General features: G+C 39.0%; 1 long non-coding RNA gene across 13 annotated transcripts in view; it reads left to right on the forward strand.

Moving 5' to 3' along the window:
- LOC145513671 (uncharacterized) overlaps positions 1-14777 on the forward strand; it is a 793767-nt gene that overhangs the window by 266611 nt on the left and 512379 nt on the right. For 3 of the 13 annotated variants that reach the window (XR_014059686.1, XR_014059662.1, XR_014059674.1), the window contains one exon: positions 2788-3096. The exons of 8 other annotated variants lie outside the window; for them this stretch is intronic. This is a non-coding gene — a long non-coding RNA (uncharacterized LOC145513671). Of the gene's footprint in view, positions 1-2787; positions 3097-9850; positions 9929-10631; positions 10813-14777 lie in introns of those variants that run through there. 2 more of the 13 variants (XR_014059671.1, XR_014059679.1) reach the window with 1 other exon arrangement.

The raw sequence follows: 14777 nt of genomic DNA on the forward strand, positions 1-14777 counted from the left end.
TGGAAAATCCCATGGATGGAGGAACTTGGTAGGCTACAGTCGCAAAGAGTTGGACACAACTGAGGAACTTCACTTTATATATATATATCTCTCCTTCCTCTTGAACCTCCCCTCCTTCTCATGCCACCCCTCTAGGTGGTCACAGAACACCAGACTGGGCTCCCTGTGTTACACAGCAGCTTCCCACCAGTTGTCTGTTTTACACATGATGGTGTGTATATGTCAGTGCTACTTTCTCAGTTCACCTGACCCTCTTCTTCCCCTCTGTGTCTGCTAGTTCATTAAGTTTAATTATTAAAATTTAGAAAGAAATACTCATTTCCTCAACTCATAATAATGGTTAAAAAAAAAGCTCCTCATATGGTTGCCAACTTTTATGTAGTAGGCACTATACTAGCATGATCTCTTTCATCCTCTCTACTACTCTTTTAGTTAGGCATTATTGCTCCCATGTTTTAGATTGATAAACAGGCTTAAAGGTAAATAGCTTGCAAAGGCAAAATAGCTGGTGAGTCACATATGTGGATATGATGCTTCTCTGAGGAATATTATATTGTAAAGATATTATGAGGTCACTCTTTTAGGGTAATAGCTATTGGTATATAAAGGATTAATGCACATTGACTCCAGCTGCATTGAACTAAATGCCTTGGTGATACAGGCAGGAATTGTCGTCGACCTCTGCTGCTTAAAGTGTGGTCCATGTATCTGCGTCTGCTGCATCACTTGAGCACTTGTTAGAGATACAGAATCTCAGGTATCATCTGAGGTCTGCTGCATTTGAATCTGCATTTGAACTAGCTCCTCAAGTGATTTGTATGTATCTTACTATTTGGGAAGCACTGGACTAGATGTTCTTGTATTTACCCTTAACCAGTACTACTGTGGTCCATGCAAACGGGAGGGCTGACTCTATGTCTCCCTCAAATACCATACATCTCTTGGGGATAGACAGGACAGTTGTGTAGCTCTCACAGCATGTAGCACTCTGACTTTCGCTAGTAGTTGCTTAGTTCATTCCTGATGAATAAACAAATGACTGTCTTCCTTATGGAAATACAATGACTATAAAAGTTTTCATATTAAATCAACAATGGCCACCAAAGCCTTTTTAAACATTTAATTAAAGCCTCAAGATGCAGTGCCATTCGATTCCATCTTTCCCCCACTTTTCAGGTTTTTCAAGGTAGGACAAGTAATTTCATTTAATATACAAGGCTAAGCATTAAATATTTAAGACTGAGTCTTCCAAGCAAGATAAGCCTTTTCCACTGTGGTTGTTATGGACTCTCCCCCAGCTCAGAGACAAGTCACAATTCTACCTTCCTTATTTTCTTGTCCACGTTTGTATGAGGCTGATTTGAATCAGTCTCATCACTCAGTCTTTTGACTAATTTCCATAACTGTAGGTAACTAGTTTGAGTTTCCTGGCCAATTCCTTTCCCCCACATTTGCTGTGAAAAGGATTCATTAACAAAGTAGACACAGAATTTGATAGAGTTCCCACTTGAGCACACACTGATACTGCATCTAGAATAGAATTGGGACTTTCAATAAAGACAGAGCAAAAACATTTTTTAAAAAACATGAGAAATGCAGAACCCTGACATCTGGCAAGTTCTCCTGCATAAACATTATTGAATTGTGTATCCTGAGAACATTCAGAGGGTACATTGCAGAGAGAGCAGAAGTAAGACTACAGCAGGAATGAGGTCTTTGCATGGGTTCCCTGGAACCTGGAATTGGTGATTGGTTGCAGGCATGTTCAGTTGTAACAGGCAGCTTCTGGACACATATCACTCTGTGCTTGAGGTTTGGAACTCTGGACTTCCCTGAGAGCCCAGTGGTAAAGAATCCGCCTGCAGTTCAGGAGACCCTGGTTCGATCCCTGGGTTGGGAAGATCCCCTGGAGGAGAGCATGGCAAATCACTCCAGTACTCTTGCCTGGAGAATCCCCATGGACAGAGGAGCCTGGTGGGCTACAGCCCATGGGGTCCCAGCAAGACATGACTGAGCAACTAAACATGGCACCCCTTGGAGCTGGCAGCTGGAAACGGGATTAGGGAAGGCAGGAAATAAAATGAAAATGTGGAAGAGGGAAGGAATGGGACGACTTTAGCTGATCTGAGTTTTCTTTTTTAATTTACTTGATTGTCACAGGGTGAAGACTGTTGAAACTGGTATGTACAGTAGATATAAATCGCTATTTGGTGTTAACGAGTGCTATTGTTAACAAGCCTGAAAAGCAAAGTGCACAAAAGTGGAAGATACTGTATATATACATATATATACACATATAAATGTATATATATACATACACGCACATATATGTGCTCAGTCGCTCAGTCATGTCTGACTCTATGGCCCTGTGGACTGTAGCCAGCTAGATTCCTCTGTCCATGGAATTTTCCAGGCAAAAATACTGGAATGGGTTGCCCCTTCCTCCTCCAGGGGATCTTCCTGACCCAGGGATCAAACCTGCATCTCTTGTGTCTCCTGCAGGCAGATTTTTTACCACTAGGGCCACCTGGGAAGCCAATATACATATATACGTTTTTTATTTTTAAATTGCTCATTATTGCAGTGCTTTGAAGAATGAAGTTGGGTGTACTTTATGCTCTGGAGAACATTCCCCCACTCAATGGTTTCCTCCCCATTTCTTCCTACTTTTATTTCTGTGCTCAGAAAGCAGATAGAGGAAAGTTAGGGAAGAAGCTTTTGTTAAATCACATGAAGAAAACCATTCTGATTCCTCTATTTGACTCCCCCTTTCCTTTTGTTTTAAAGATCATCAAAAAGAAGATCATGCCAGCTCATAAAAGAACTCAGTAAGTCCTTGAATGTATCTGACCTCTAAGCCTGCCTCATTAATCCTCTAAATGATGTCCTGGTTGGCAGCAGTGATTTGGTGAAGAATGTGTACTTTGCAAGCTGACAGCCTGGGTTCATGTCTCACCTCTACCCTTGCTCATGGTGAACCTTAGAAAAGTGATGAAACTTCCCCATGCTTAGGTTGCTTCATTAATAAAAGAGGAGCTATGGTAGCACCTGTGTCCTTGGGGTATTAAAGATTAAAGGAAAGTGCTTTGTATAATGCCTTTTGTTGTTGTTCAGTTGCTACATTGCGTCTGCCTCTTTGGCCCCATGGCCTGCAGCATGCCACGCTTCCCTGTCCTGCAGTATCTCCTGGAGCTTGCTCAAACTCATGTCCATCGAGTCGGTGATGCCATCCTCTGCCTCACCCTTCTCCTCCTACCCTCAATCTTTCCCAGCATCAGGTCTGGGATGTAGCAAAGAAATATTAGTCATTGTTATGATAGTCACATCACCTACCATTCAGAAATTCATAGAACTAAGAATATCAGAGCATGGTGGCTCTCAGAACTCATCTATCAGCCATTAGTGAAAGTGAAAGTCGCTCAGTCACGTCCGACTCTTTGCGACCCCGTGGACTATACAGTCCATGGAATTCTCCAGGCCAGAATACTGGAGTGGGTAGCCTTTCCCTTCTCCAGGGGAACTTCCCAACCCAGGGATTGAACCCAGGTCTCCGGAATTGCAGGCAGATTCTTTACCAGCTGAGCCACAAGGGAAACCCATCAGCTATTATTTGGGAAAACCCCTAAGTAACTGCACAATGTCATATATATATAAAGAAGGATGAAAATAAGGATAAAGAACTAGATCCACGTGAAAGAAGACTGAGGGCATCTCATCTAAGTCTTACCTAGGAGAAGGAAATGACAACCCACTGGAAAATTCCTGGAAAATTCCATGGATGGAGGAGCCTGGTAGGCTACAGTCCATGGGGTCGCAAAGAGTCGGACACGACTGAGCGACTTCACTTTCTTTCTTTCTATAGTTTCTTTGGAGAAGGAAATGGGAACCCACTCCAGTGTTCTTGCCCGGAGAATCCCATGGACAGAGGGGCCTGGTGGGCTGCGGTCTATGGAATTACAAAGAGTCAGACACAACTAAGCAACTAACTAACACACACACAGTTCCCTATCTATGATGGGAGACTCGAGGTGATCCAGTGATAATTTTTGTTTTCTTTTTTTTTTTTCATTTCCATTTTTCTTTCTTGTTAATCATCCAGATTCAGTGCTGACCACACTGACATTTTTTTTTCTGGTTCTGTTTATCTGGAGCTCAGAGTAAACCAGCCCTGTGACATTGTTTTCCAGAGTGATTATATTTGAGCTTTAGTGGAAGCTGTGAAGTCATGTTTTCATGTGGTCTTGTCAGCCACACAGTAGGTGATTATTGATTGTATACTCAACTTCTGTAGCTTGCATGTTTTGGAAATTTTTACCTCTAAGCTTTGGATAACTAAGATGGTGATGTTTGTCCCACTTACTATCAAAGGCTACAGGATTTAGACATGAAGGGAGTTAGAGTTACATAGGTATAAATTGTACATGGAAATAGCCCTACATCTCAGTTCAGTTCAGTTCAGTTTCTCAGTCATGTCCGACTGTTTGCAACCCCATGGACTGCAGCACGCCAGGCTTCCCTGTCCATCACTAACCCCTGAGGCTTGCTCAAACTCATGTCCATCGAGTCAGTGATGCCATCTAACCATCTCATCCTCTGTCATCCCCTTCTTCTCTTGCCTTCAGTCTTTCCCAGCATCAGGGTCTTTTCCAGTGAGTCAGTTCTTCGCATTAGGTGGCCAAAGTGTTGGAGTTTCAGCTTCAGCATCAGCCTTCCAATGAATATTCAGGACTAATTTCCTTTAGGATTGAAATTAGAACAGTATAGAAGAACTATACATTATAGAGGAACTATAATGTATCTTTTTCTTTCTATCTTAAAAATTGTCAAAATATTTTAGGAGATAAGATTCTTATTTCTCAGATTAAAAAGCCCTGAAGATTAGAGTTATTCAGTGAACAAGGGACACAGCTGGAATTGTATCTTACATGTATATAGGAATTTGGCTTTGGTTAATTGAGGGCAGTGTCTTCCCACAAATGATAAAACCATTTTTGTCAGTGTTACTAATAAGTTTTCTACTCTGTTGTTTACTCGGACAAAAAGGATGTAATTGGGGGCTCAGAAGTTAGTTTTTGGCTCAGGGAAATTGCCTGGAGACAACATCAAGTGACATTATATTTATTTCTAAAAGAGTTTTGTTGCTAATAACAAATAATTTCCTGGAATTAATTTAACAGATACCTAATAGTCCCTACTATGTGCAATACATTGTTCTAAGCAAAGGAAATATAGTAATTAAATTTATAAAAATCCTTGCCTTAAAATGCTTTTCATGTAGTTTTTTCACCTCGTCAAATGCTTTTGCTTATAGACTACTATTTAAAAACCATTTTCCCTAGTTACAGCTTCTTGATACTTTTATTGCCTGCTATAAGGAAACTTTTATTAGGCAACCTTAAATCTTTCTTGTTTACCGCTTACTAATTATTGAATCAGAAACTACCAGACAGTAAAAGCTTTAGGCACTATAGGAAGAGTAAACAGAATTTTATCTTGTTAGGTTGTTAGAAGAAATAGATCTTTTTTTATTTCATGCCACTATAAAATGGACAGCTCCAGTCTTATCTGTGGAGGTTTCTAGAGACTGTTTGTTTTTTTAGTTAAATTTGTTGCAACAGTCACTTTGCTAACTTTTCTTCCTGTTACTGGCCTCTAGTTTAATCTTTAGATGGTTTTTATTTGTATGAGTTAAAACACTGATTTCATTAAAAGTATCTTAACATGGTCTTAGAGAAGAGACACCCAGGTTTTAGTCCCAGAATCATTATTTACTAGTTAAATAACATTGGACAGTCCACTTAAATTTTCCAGGGTTATTTCTCTTATTTTTTAGATTTTTTTCTTTGAAAATTAAGAGAAAAAAACCTAGGATTTTTTTCAGACCCCCCAAACCTGACATATTAATACTAGTTCAATTATTTTTATCTAAACTTTCTTTGAAAGTAAGGATTTTGTCCTCCAAACTAGATTATTAGTTCTGATGTCAAAAATATTATCATGTATCTTTTAAAACCCCCCACTGTATTGAATATGCTAGCAATATGTTTGGCAGTATTTGATCTGGCTTAGGACCAGAGTGAGTAGAGATAATGGAAGGAATAAAATCACCCTCTTTAGCTGTTTGTGCCTGTGGATATACATGAGACGGTTTTCTGTTTAGGAGAGGAAGGAGGAATTTTGGTTGGGAATAAGACTAAGAGGGCAGGGTGGAAGGAGTAAAATGGGAAATGGCTCTCACTTCTTGCCTTAACTGGTTTCCAGTTTCTAGGGTGAAAAAATATAGGCTTTAATATACTGTTTTTTTGTTTTTCTCCGTTTGACTTACTTCACCCTATAAAACAGGCTCTGGGTTCATCCACCTCACTAGAACTGATTCAAATTCATTCCTTTTTATGTTATCGTTGTTCAGTCACTCAGTCATGTCCAACTCTTTGTGACCCCATGGACTGCAGCACATCAGGCCTCCCTGTCCTACACTACCTCCCAGAGTTTGCTCAGACTCATGTCCATTGAGTCGATGATGCCATCCAGCCATCGCATTCTCTGTCGCCCCCTTCTCTTGCCTTCAATCTTTCCCAGCATCAGGGTCTTTTCCAGTGAGTCAGTTCTTCGCATCAGGTGGACAGAGTATTAGAGCCTCAGCATCAGTCCTTCCAATGAATATTCAGGGTTGATTTCTTTTAGGATTGACTGGTTGTATCTCCTTGCTGTCCAAGGGACTCTCAAGAGCCTTCTCCAGCACCATAGTTTGAAACCATCAGTTCTTCGGTGCTCAGCCTTCTTTATGGTCTAACTCTCACGTTGGTGTATGACTACTAGAAAAACCATAGCTTTGTCAGCAACGTATGTCTCTACTAATTGATATGCTGTCTAGGCTGGTCATAGCTTTTCTTCCAAGAGCAAGCATCTTTCAATTTCATGAGCACAGTCACCATCCACAGTGATTTTGGGGCCCAGGAAAATAAAAGTCTGTCACTGTTTCCATTGTTTCCCAGTAACTTTGCCATGAAGTGATGAAACTGGATCCCATGATCTTAGTTCTTTGAATGTTGAATTTTAGACCAGCTTTTTCATTCTTCTCTTTCACCTTCATCAAGAGGCCCTTTAGGTTCTTTTTGTGTTCTGCCGTTAGGGTGGTGTCATCTGCATATTTGAGGTTATTGATATTTCTCCTGGCAATCCAGATTCCAGTTTGAGCTTCTTCCAGCATAGCATTTCAAATAATGTACTTTACATATGGATTGAATAGGCAGGGTGACAGCCTTGACATACTCCTGTCCCAATTTTGAACCAGTCTGTTTTTCCATGTTAGGTTCTAACTGTTGCTTCTTGAACTGCATACAGGTTTCTCAGGAGATAGGTAAGGTGGTCTAGTATTCCCATCTCTTTTTTTCCCCACAGTTTTTTATGATCTACACAGTCACAGGCATTAGTATAGTCGGTGAAGCAGAAGTAGTTGTTTTTCCGAAATTCCCTTGCTTTTTCTGTGATCGTATGGATGTTGGCAATTTGATGTCTTGTTTCTCTGCCTTTTCTAAATCCAGCGTGTACATCTGCAGCTTTTTGGTTCACATAATGTTGAAGCCTAGCTTGAAGGATTTTGAGTATTACCTTAGAAGCATGTGAAACGAGTTCAATTGTGTGATAGTGTTAACTTTCTTTGGCATTGCCCTTCTTTGGGACTGGAATGAAAACTGACCTTTCCAGTCCTGTGACCAGTCCTAAGTTTTCCAAATTTACTGGTATACTGAGTGCAGCACTTTAACAGCATCATCTTTTCAGATTTGAAATAACTCAGCTGAAATTCCATCTTTTATGTGTAATATTTCATTATATATATGTACCAAAACTTCTTTATCTATTCATGTCAGTGGACATCTAGGTTACTCCCAAGTCCTGGCTATTTTAAATAGTGCTGCAATAAATATTGGTGTACATACATCTTTTAGAATTGTGGTTTTCTCAGGGTATATGCCCAGTATTGGAATGCTGGGTGATGTGAATTTTATTCCTAGTTCTTGAGGAATCTCCACAGTGTTCTTCATAGTGGCTGTATTCATTTATATTCCAGCAGTGCAAGAGTATTCCCTTTTCTCCACATCCTCTCCAGCATTTATTGTTTGTAGATGTTTTGATGATGGCCATTCTGACTGGTGTGAGGTAGTACCTCAGTGTAGTTTTGATTTGCATTTCTCTAATAATGCAAATTAGTTTCTTTACTTTTAAAGGAAATGTTGGAGTCTAAATTCTCTTCTAAATTTGTGACTCCAAAATTCAAAGGTCTTCAAGATTATCTTGCAGCTGAGAATCATTATTTAGCATTGATGGTAACTTATATTTGAATTGCAACTTACTTTATAAGGTTTAATTTAGAGATTAATTTAGAGATTTCCTCCATACCTCTTCATTTACCCAATGCTGAGCAGCATAGCTTTGAGCCTAAAAGATGTTCACTTAAGTTTTTATTGATGCCTCCTGTGATGACTTTATCACTGGGTCAGTAATTTAGGACAAATGTTTCCTGAAACAATTACCCATTCTCAAATGCACACAAAACTTAAATGCCATATTTTGAAGTCTCTTTTTATACTATACCCACCAGCTGTTTTAATGAAATCAGGTAACGTTTAAATGTTCTATGTCAGAAGCTTATACCATTCAGTTCAAATGTATTTTAAAAATTGCACCCATTTTTAATTTATCTTATCATAGTTACACAACTATATAGCAAATGCAAGCATCCCTATTATAGAAGATAGGCCCCTAGAGAGATCATCAAGCTGCAGTGATGGCTTGCTGCTGCTGCTGCTGCTAAGTCGCTTCAGCCATGTCCGACTCTGCGATCCCATAGACGGCAGCCCACCAGGCTCTGCCGTCCCTGGGATTCTCCAGGCAAGAACACTGGAGTGGGTTGCCATTTCCTTCTCCAATGCATGAAAGTGAAAAGCGAAAGTGAAGTCGCTCAGTCATGTCCAACTCTTTGTGACCCCATGGACCGCAGCCTACCAGGCTCCTCTGTCCATGGGATTTTCCAGGCAAGAGTGCTGGAGTGGGCTGCCATTGCCTTCTCTGGCAGTGATGGCTTATTAGCCTGAAAATTGAATCTTTAATACTTAAAGAGGCCAAGAAATGCCTAGAGAGTTGTCAGTCCCCTAACTGATTTTTCTCTGATTTTTCAAAGTCCTAGGTATTTTTATAAAATATAGACTGTTGTAATTTCTGAAAATGATATAATAGATGTTATTCATGACTCAGAATCCTGGTGAAATTTTAGTACTGGTATCTTTTTAGGAGAAGACAAGTTGGTTTAGTTTTTTCTTGACTCTTTTTGCCCTTTTCTTCCAAATCCTAATTTGTCCTTAGTAGTTAAAAACAGATGCCATGTGGTCTGTGAATTAAGATGGAGGCTACACTCAAAGTATTCCCTATTCCTCATACAGTGTCAACAGACTCATTCTAAATAATGTTATAAAGCTTATTTACCTGTGTTTAGACTTCATTGATCCCCTGGAGAAGGAGATGGCAACAGACTCGAGTATTCCTGCCTGAAAAATCTTAGGGACAGAGGACGGGCCACAGTCCATGGGGTCACAAAGAATCGGACACAACTGAGCGACTGAGCACACATACATAGAGTTCACGGAAAATCTGAGGCAAAAAAACCCCAAACAAAACCAAGACAGCCCTAAAACACTAGGAGAAATTATTCTGACAAAGACAGAATGGTCATAAAACTTTTAGAAGGGTGGGGGGAAAAATAACCAGAGAGTTGCATGTACTACTGCAGTCTCGAGTCTTATCTGTTGGTGTATCTTAGGCATGGTATTTTACACAGTTTTCTCTCTGTCAGCTCCACTGATATTCTCCTGTGTCAAACGGCAGAACCTCAGCAGCATCCTTCTCTGCTTTCCTCTAGAATACCCTGGAGGTAGGTGGGTCGGAGGGAGGGCGGGAGCCACACTGGAAATCAGCTCCCTGGACCTCTTGGCTTCTCTGCTCTGAGTGCTTCTCTGGACACGTAAATTGCTGCCACGCTTGCTGTTGCTCTGTTGGCCGTTACTGACAATGCCTGCTCTCACCTCTGAGCGACCTGTTACAGTTAGACAATAAGTCTCTCTATCCATGGGCTGCTGATCATGGTGTAACCCGCAGTATTTTATAGTCAAGAGTCAAGTCAAGGCATGTTGTGAGTCAAGAGATGTGACCAAACCCAGTGTAGTGAGAATTTCCCAGGGCTAAGGAAAAGGAGCTACAAAATGTAATTTCTGGGGGCAGGCATGCCTCAGATTAGTCCCCAAACTTTTCCAAACAAAATATTGATTATCCTCATGAAGATAGGAGAACCATAAAGTAAATAGATACTATTGAGGTGTGTCATCTAATTCCATTTGCTGCCATATATGAGTCAGAGGTCTGACCTAGCCACGACCATTAGACATATTGAGGAAAAAAGGAATAAAATCTTAATTATTGTAAAACCCACAGATCCTTTACTGAAGAGGGAAATGGTCCTTTCCATCTCAGATTTTCTTGTTGGTATCCCAGTATTACTATATACTGCTGTTAAGACTACAGTATAAGTATTATGGTGATAAAAAATAGATAAATTGTGTTTGTCACTCTTTTTACAGTGAGAAAGGAGATCATATCTTCTAGGGTAAATTACAATGAAAATATGCTGATCCTGAAAGTGTAAGCTTCAAATCTTTGGAAATTTGTGTGGAAATTTCCCATTCTCTGATGCTAATGCATGGAAATGAGATGCCACTGAAAACAGTGTTTTTGAAATAAAGGAGATCCAAGTACTTGAAAGATGTTTCTTTGTTTATTTTTGGTTGCACTAGTTCTTTGTTGCTGCACACAGGCTTTCTTGAAAAAGTACCATTTTGCATGACTTTTACCATGCAATTTTGAAAAGTTTTTTTACCTTTACCTTTTAAAATTGAGGCTGAGTAAGGACTTTTTGTTCAGGGTGGAGGAGACCAAGTCTTTTAAAACATTTTACCTAAATGACAGTCCTGCAACTACTACATTTCATTAAATCAGCTTCTCAAAGGTCTTTATTTACTTCTAAATGTCATCTCTAAACTATATATCTTCAAGGATTCTCATCAGCTATCTTCCCTAAAGCTCCATGATGCCCGTTAAGTTGAACTATAATAAAAAAATGACAGATTGGAATTGGAATTTTATTTTCAGCTTGGGTTAGCTCAGAGTTCTTCTGAAAACATGAGAGTAGGCGAAATTGAAATCTCAGTACCTGCCAGAACTTAAGTTGCTTTGTCAAGTAACGTTTAATTCTCCAGAGTGTGATCAGCTTCCTGCTTTTTCCCAAAGTAAAACCAGTCTACCTGTTAAGTTTTTAAAATCCTGGGTTATCAATTCATATCTTTTTTCCAAATAGAATTGAAGTAGGAAATAATACAAAACTGATCTACATTTATTGATTAGCAAATACTTATTTATATTAATTGTGTTAATACTAGGTGTTGAAACATATCTCCTACCCAGATTTTATGCATAGCTACATACATACATACATATATGTGTATATAATCAACCAAAAAAGGAATTTATTCATTCACTAACCAGACAGAAGCTGGATAAATGCAATTTCCAGGTCCTTCATTCTAGGAAGTACTTTTTCTCCTCCCTACATATCAGATGGGTTGATTTTTATTTTTTCACCCAGTTAGGATGATTTAGTAGATTATCATTCAGTAGATATTATTCCTATAACCGGGGTCATAACACAATGTCATAATAATAATTATTATTTGCGTGTAATTATTTGCATTCATTATCTAATTTAACTCTCAGAATAACTGTAGTAAATCCTATCATTTGTCCCCATTTTGCAGATAAGTAAACAGAGGATCAGTGATCATTCTCTTGGCCCAAATCAGAAGACCAACAATGTCAGAGTTAGTTCTGCTTGGTTCCAAAGCCCAAATTATTTCCATTGTGCTACCTGGTCATGCTACTATTCTCATGCCTTTGTGATCAAACAGAAACTCATAATTGAGCTGGTGTAAATGTTATTCAAATAGTGGCTATGCTACTGGAGGGCAAAATTCAGGAGGGACTATACAACTGCTCTGTTGAGTCAGAAATCCACCCAAGTTCAGAGTATCTCAGGTGGAAATCCTATGTTGGCTAGGAGCCTACAGAGTTATCTAATATGAATGTTTTCTAGTGATGGTTGGGAAAAAAAAAAAAAAGCCCAGGAATTACTCCATTCCTGAAGTACTAATGGAAGAATTTGCTTGACATGCTTTGCTAGAGTCTGTTCAATTCCAGGGGAGCTCCCAAAATCTAGGAAGTAAGATTTTCTTTGAGTCAAGGGACAGCAATGCTTCCAGTTCGCTTGTAGAAGGCCCTGGTTACCTCCAAGCCACACAACTGCTTTTGAGGACTAACATTTAATCTCTTGGAAAGAACATCACAAAGTGGAGTTGTCAGTACCTGCTAGTAAAATTTTACGTTTCAAAACATTAGAAAATACCTCCATATTGACATAACAAGGATTTTGTCTCTGAATCTATATAATTTATCAGCTTAATTGAGTGCAGTTAGTGCAGATTATTCCTTACGGATGGGACTTAGTTCGTGAATTATTTGGTTTGTAATGAGCCTTCTTTAAATGGTGAGAGAGACTGATGTTGTTTTGTGGGAATCTGCATGTTTGCCAGTCAATACAGCAAATTGCCCCAATCATTCACTATGGCCTCAGGCAACTTTCAAGCAGACAAGGAACAGGAGAATGGGAATTAAGGATTGGGGTGGAAAAATATATTGAAGAATAGAGTTTTCCAGGTTCTGATTTTGAAAGTTGTCTCTCTGCAAAGACTGGAACTTTGAAGCTCTGCAATGCAGGAGACCTGGGTTCGATCCCTGGGTCAGGAAGATCCCCTAGAGAAGGGAATGGCTACCCACTCCAATATTCTTGCCTGGAGAATTCCACACAGGAGTGTGGTGGACTAGTCGATGGGGTCGCAAAGAGTCGGGTGCAACTGAGTGACTAACAATTTCAAAATATGTACAACTAAACCGAATTTTCTCCATCACCTTATCTTCAAAGGGAATTTGCATCTAAACTATAATGAAAATTCCATTTGGGAAAAAAAGATACACTAAGAACTCCATTTGAGATTTCAGAATACTGTTACTGTGTTTCTCTTCTAATTTTAACTGAGTTTCCCCACTGGATCATATTTATCCTTTAATATTCCTTCTAGCATGCTAGAAAGTCATAGAGGTACTTTAATGGGAATATATTTAAAAAGGGACAATTAAATGCAGTCTGTGTACCACCATTGACTAGTTATTAGTAGCTGTTAGGTTTATTCAAAATCAATTAGCAATTACAGTAAAAAAAGAAAAAAATGGGGAAACTTCACTTTATAAATTCTAAGTTCTCAAGTATTTGACTTCCAAAGGTCCTTCCAGAATAAACTTTTTAAAAAGTGTTCTGATATATATTCCCACTTTAGCTGAAGTTGCAATGGAATACTTAGTTATTGAAAATGTCACGTCATGCCTTGTGTCTATGTTCATGGTGCCACTTACATAAGTTCCTCTCCTCCTTAAGTTTTGAAGCACTACTACTGTCTATGAGAAGCCTTCCTTAATAGTTAAAATTAAATATACTCTTCTTTGGAATCTTCCTTCAGTTAAGTGTACCATATGACATCCTCCCATACTTGAGTTAGTTACATTATATGCTGGTTTTCCTCATTGACTGCAAACTCCTTGAAGGTCAGTCAATTGTCTCATCTAATTGTAGGCTTCCTATACAGTTCTACTTCCTACTAGTAATTTAAATGAGTAAATTACTAGTAACTTAATTTTAATGAATAATTTAAATTTAATTAAAAACATTTCTACTGGTTTTAAATGAGACAGCAACACAAAGGTAAACTGTGGCATAACTGAATAGGAAGAGAGATCTGACTATTTTCACTTAGGCATGAACGGAAGAATTTTGTAGAAGAGAATTCATGTAGTGTGGCCTTCCTCTACCTCCAAGATCCTTGGAAATAAAACCCTTTCTCCATTTGTTTTCTGACAATAAACTTTTGGAAGCTTTATCTTTGTGAATGAGATTCAATTACGTCTTAGTAATTTCTTGGACGAGGCAAGCATTTATGAGGTCTCCTGATATCGCCTAGTATTTGAGTCCCTCATGCAATCACACTCAGGGCCCCCGTGTGAACACCATTATGCTCCTAGATAATTGGATCTGTGTTCAGAGTTTGATATACTTGTCCGTAGAGGATTGGCTTAAAGTGAGAGGCAAAGTTTAAAACAGTAAAAGGGGCAGGAGTAAATTAGGAGGACAGTTTTTTTTTTTTTTTAAGTTGTTAATTGAATCATTAAAAATGTCATTTTGAAACAGGGCAGGTAGCATGTATTAATTACAAGCATTAAAAGAGCAATAAATGTTACAGCACCTCTTTTAGCCATGAGTGTTGAGAGCTGTTAACAGAATTTCACCAGTGGGACAGTCACCCACCATGCATTCGATATGAGCATGCTTGCTTTGTGCCTGCCACTGTCCTGAGCTTGAGGAAACCTTGTCCTGAAAAAGGCTGAGATCTGTTTTGGGAGACAGACAATAAAAGATCAAGGGGTGTGTATTACAACCACAGAAACACAGAAAAAGGAGCCAATAACTCCCTGTCAAGAAATCTGAAAAGGCTTTCTCTAAGAGGTGGTATATGAGTTTTATTTTGAAGAATAAATTAGCCTGGCCAAAAGTGGAGCAGAGCATTTCA

Source organism: Giraffa tippelskirchi, chromosome 7 (assembly GCF_054371585.1).
Source record: "Giraffa tippelskirchi isolate mGirTip1 chromosome 7, T2T-mGirTip1v1.2.pri, whole genome shotgun sequence".
NCBI lineage: Eukaryota > Metazoa > Chordata > Mammalia > Artiodactyla > Giraffidae > Giraffa > Giraffa tippelskirchi.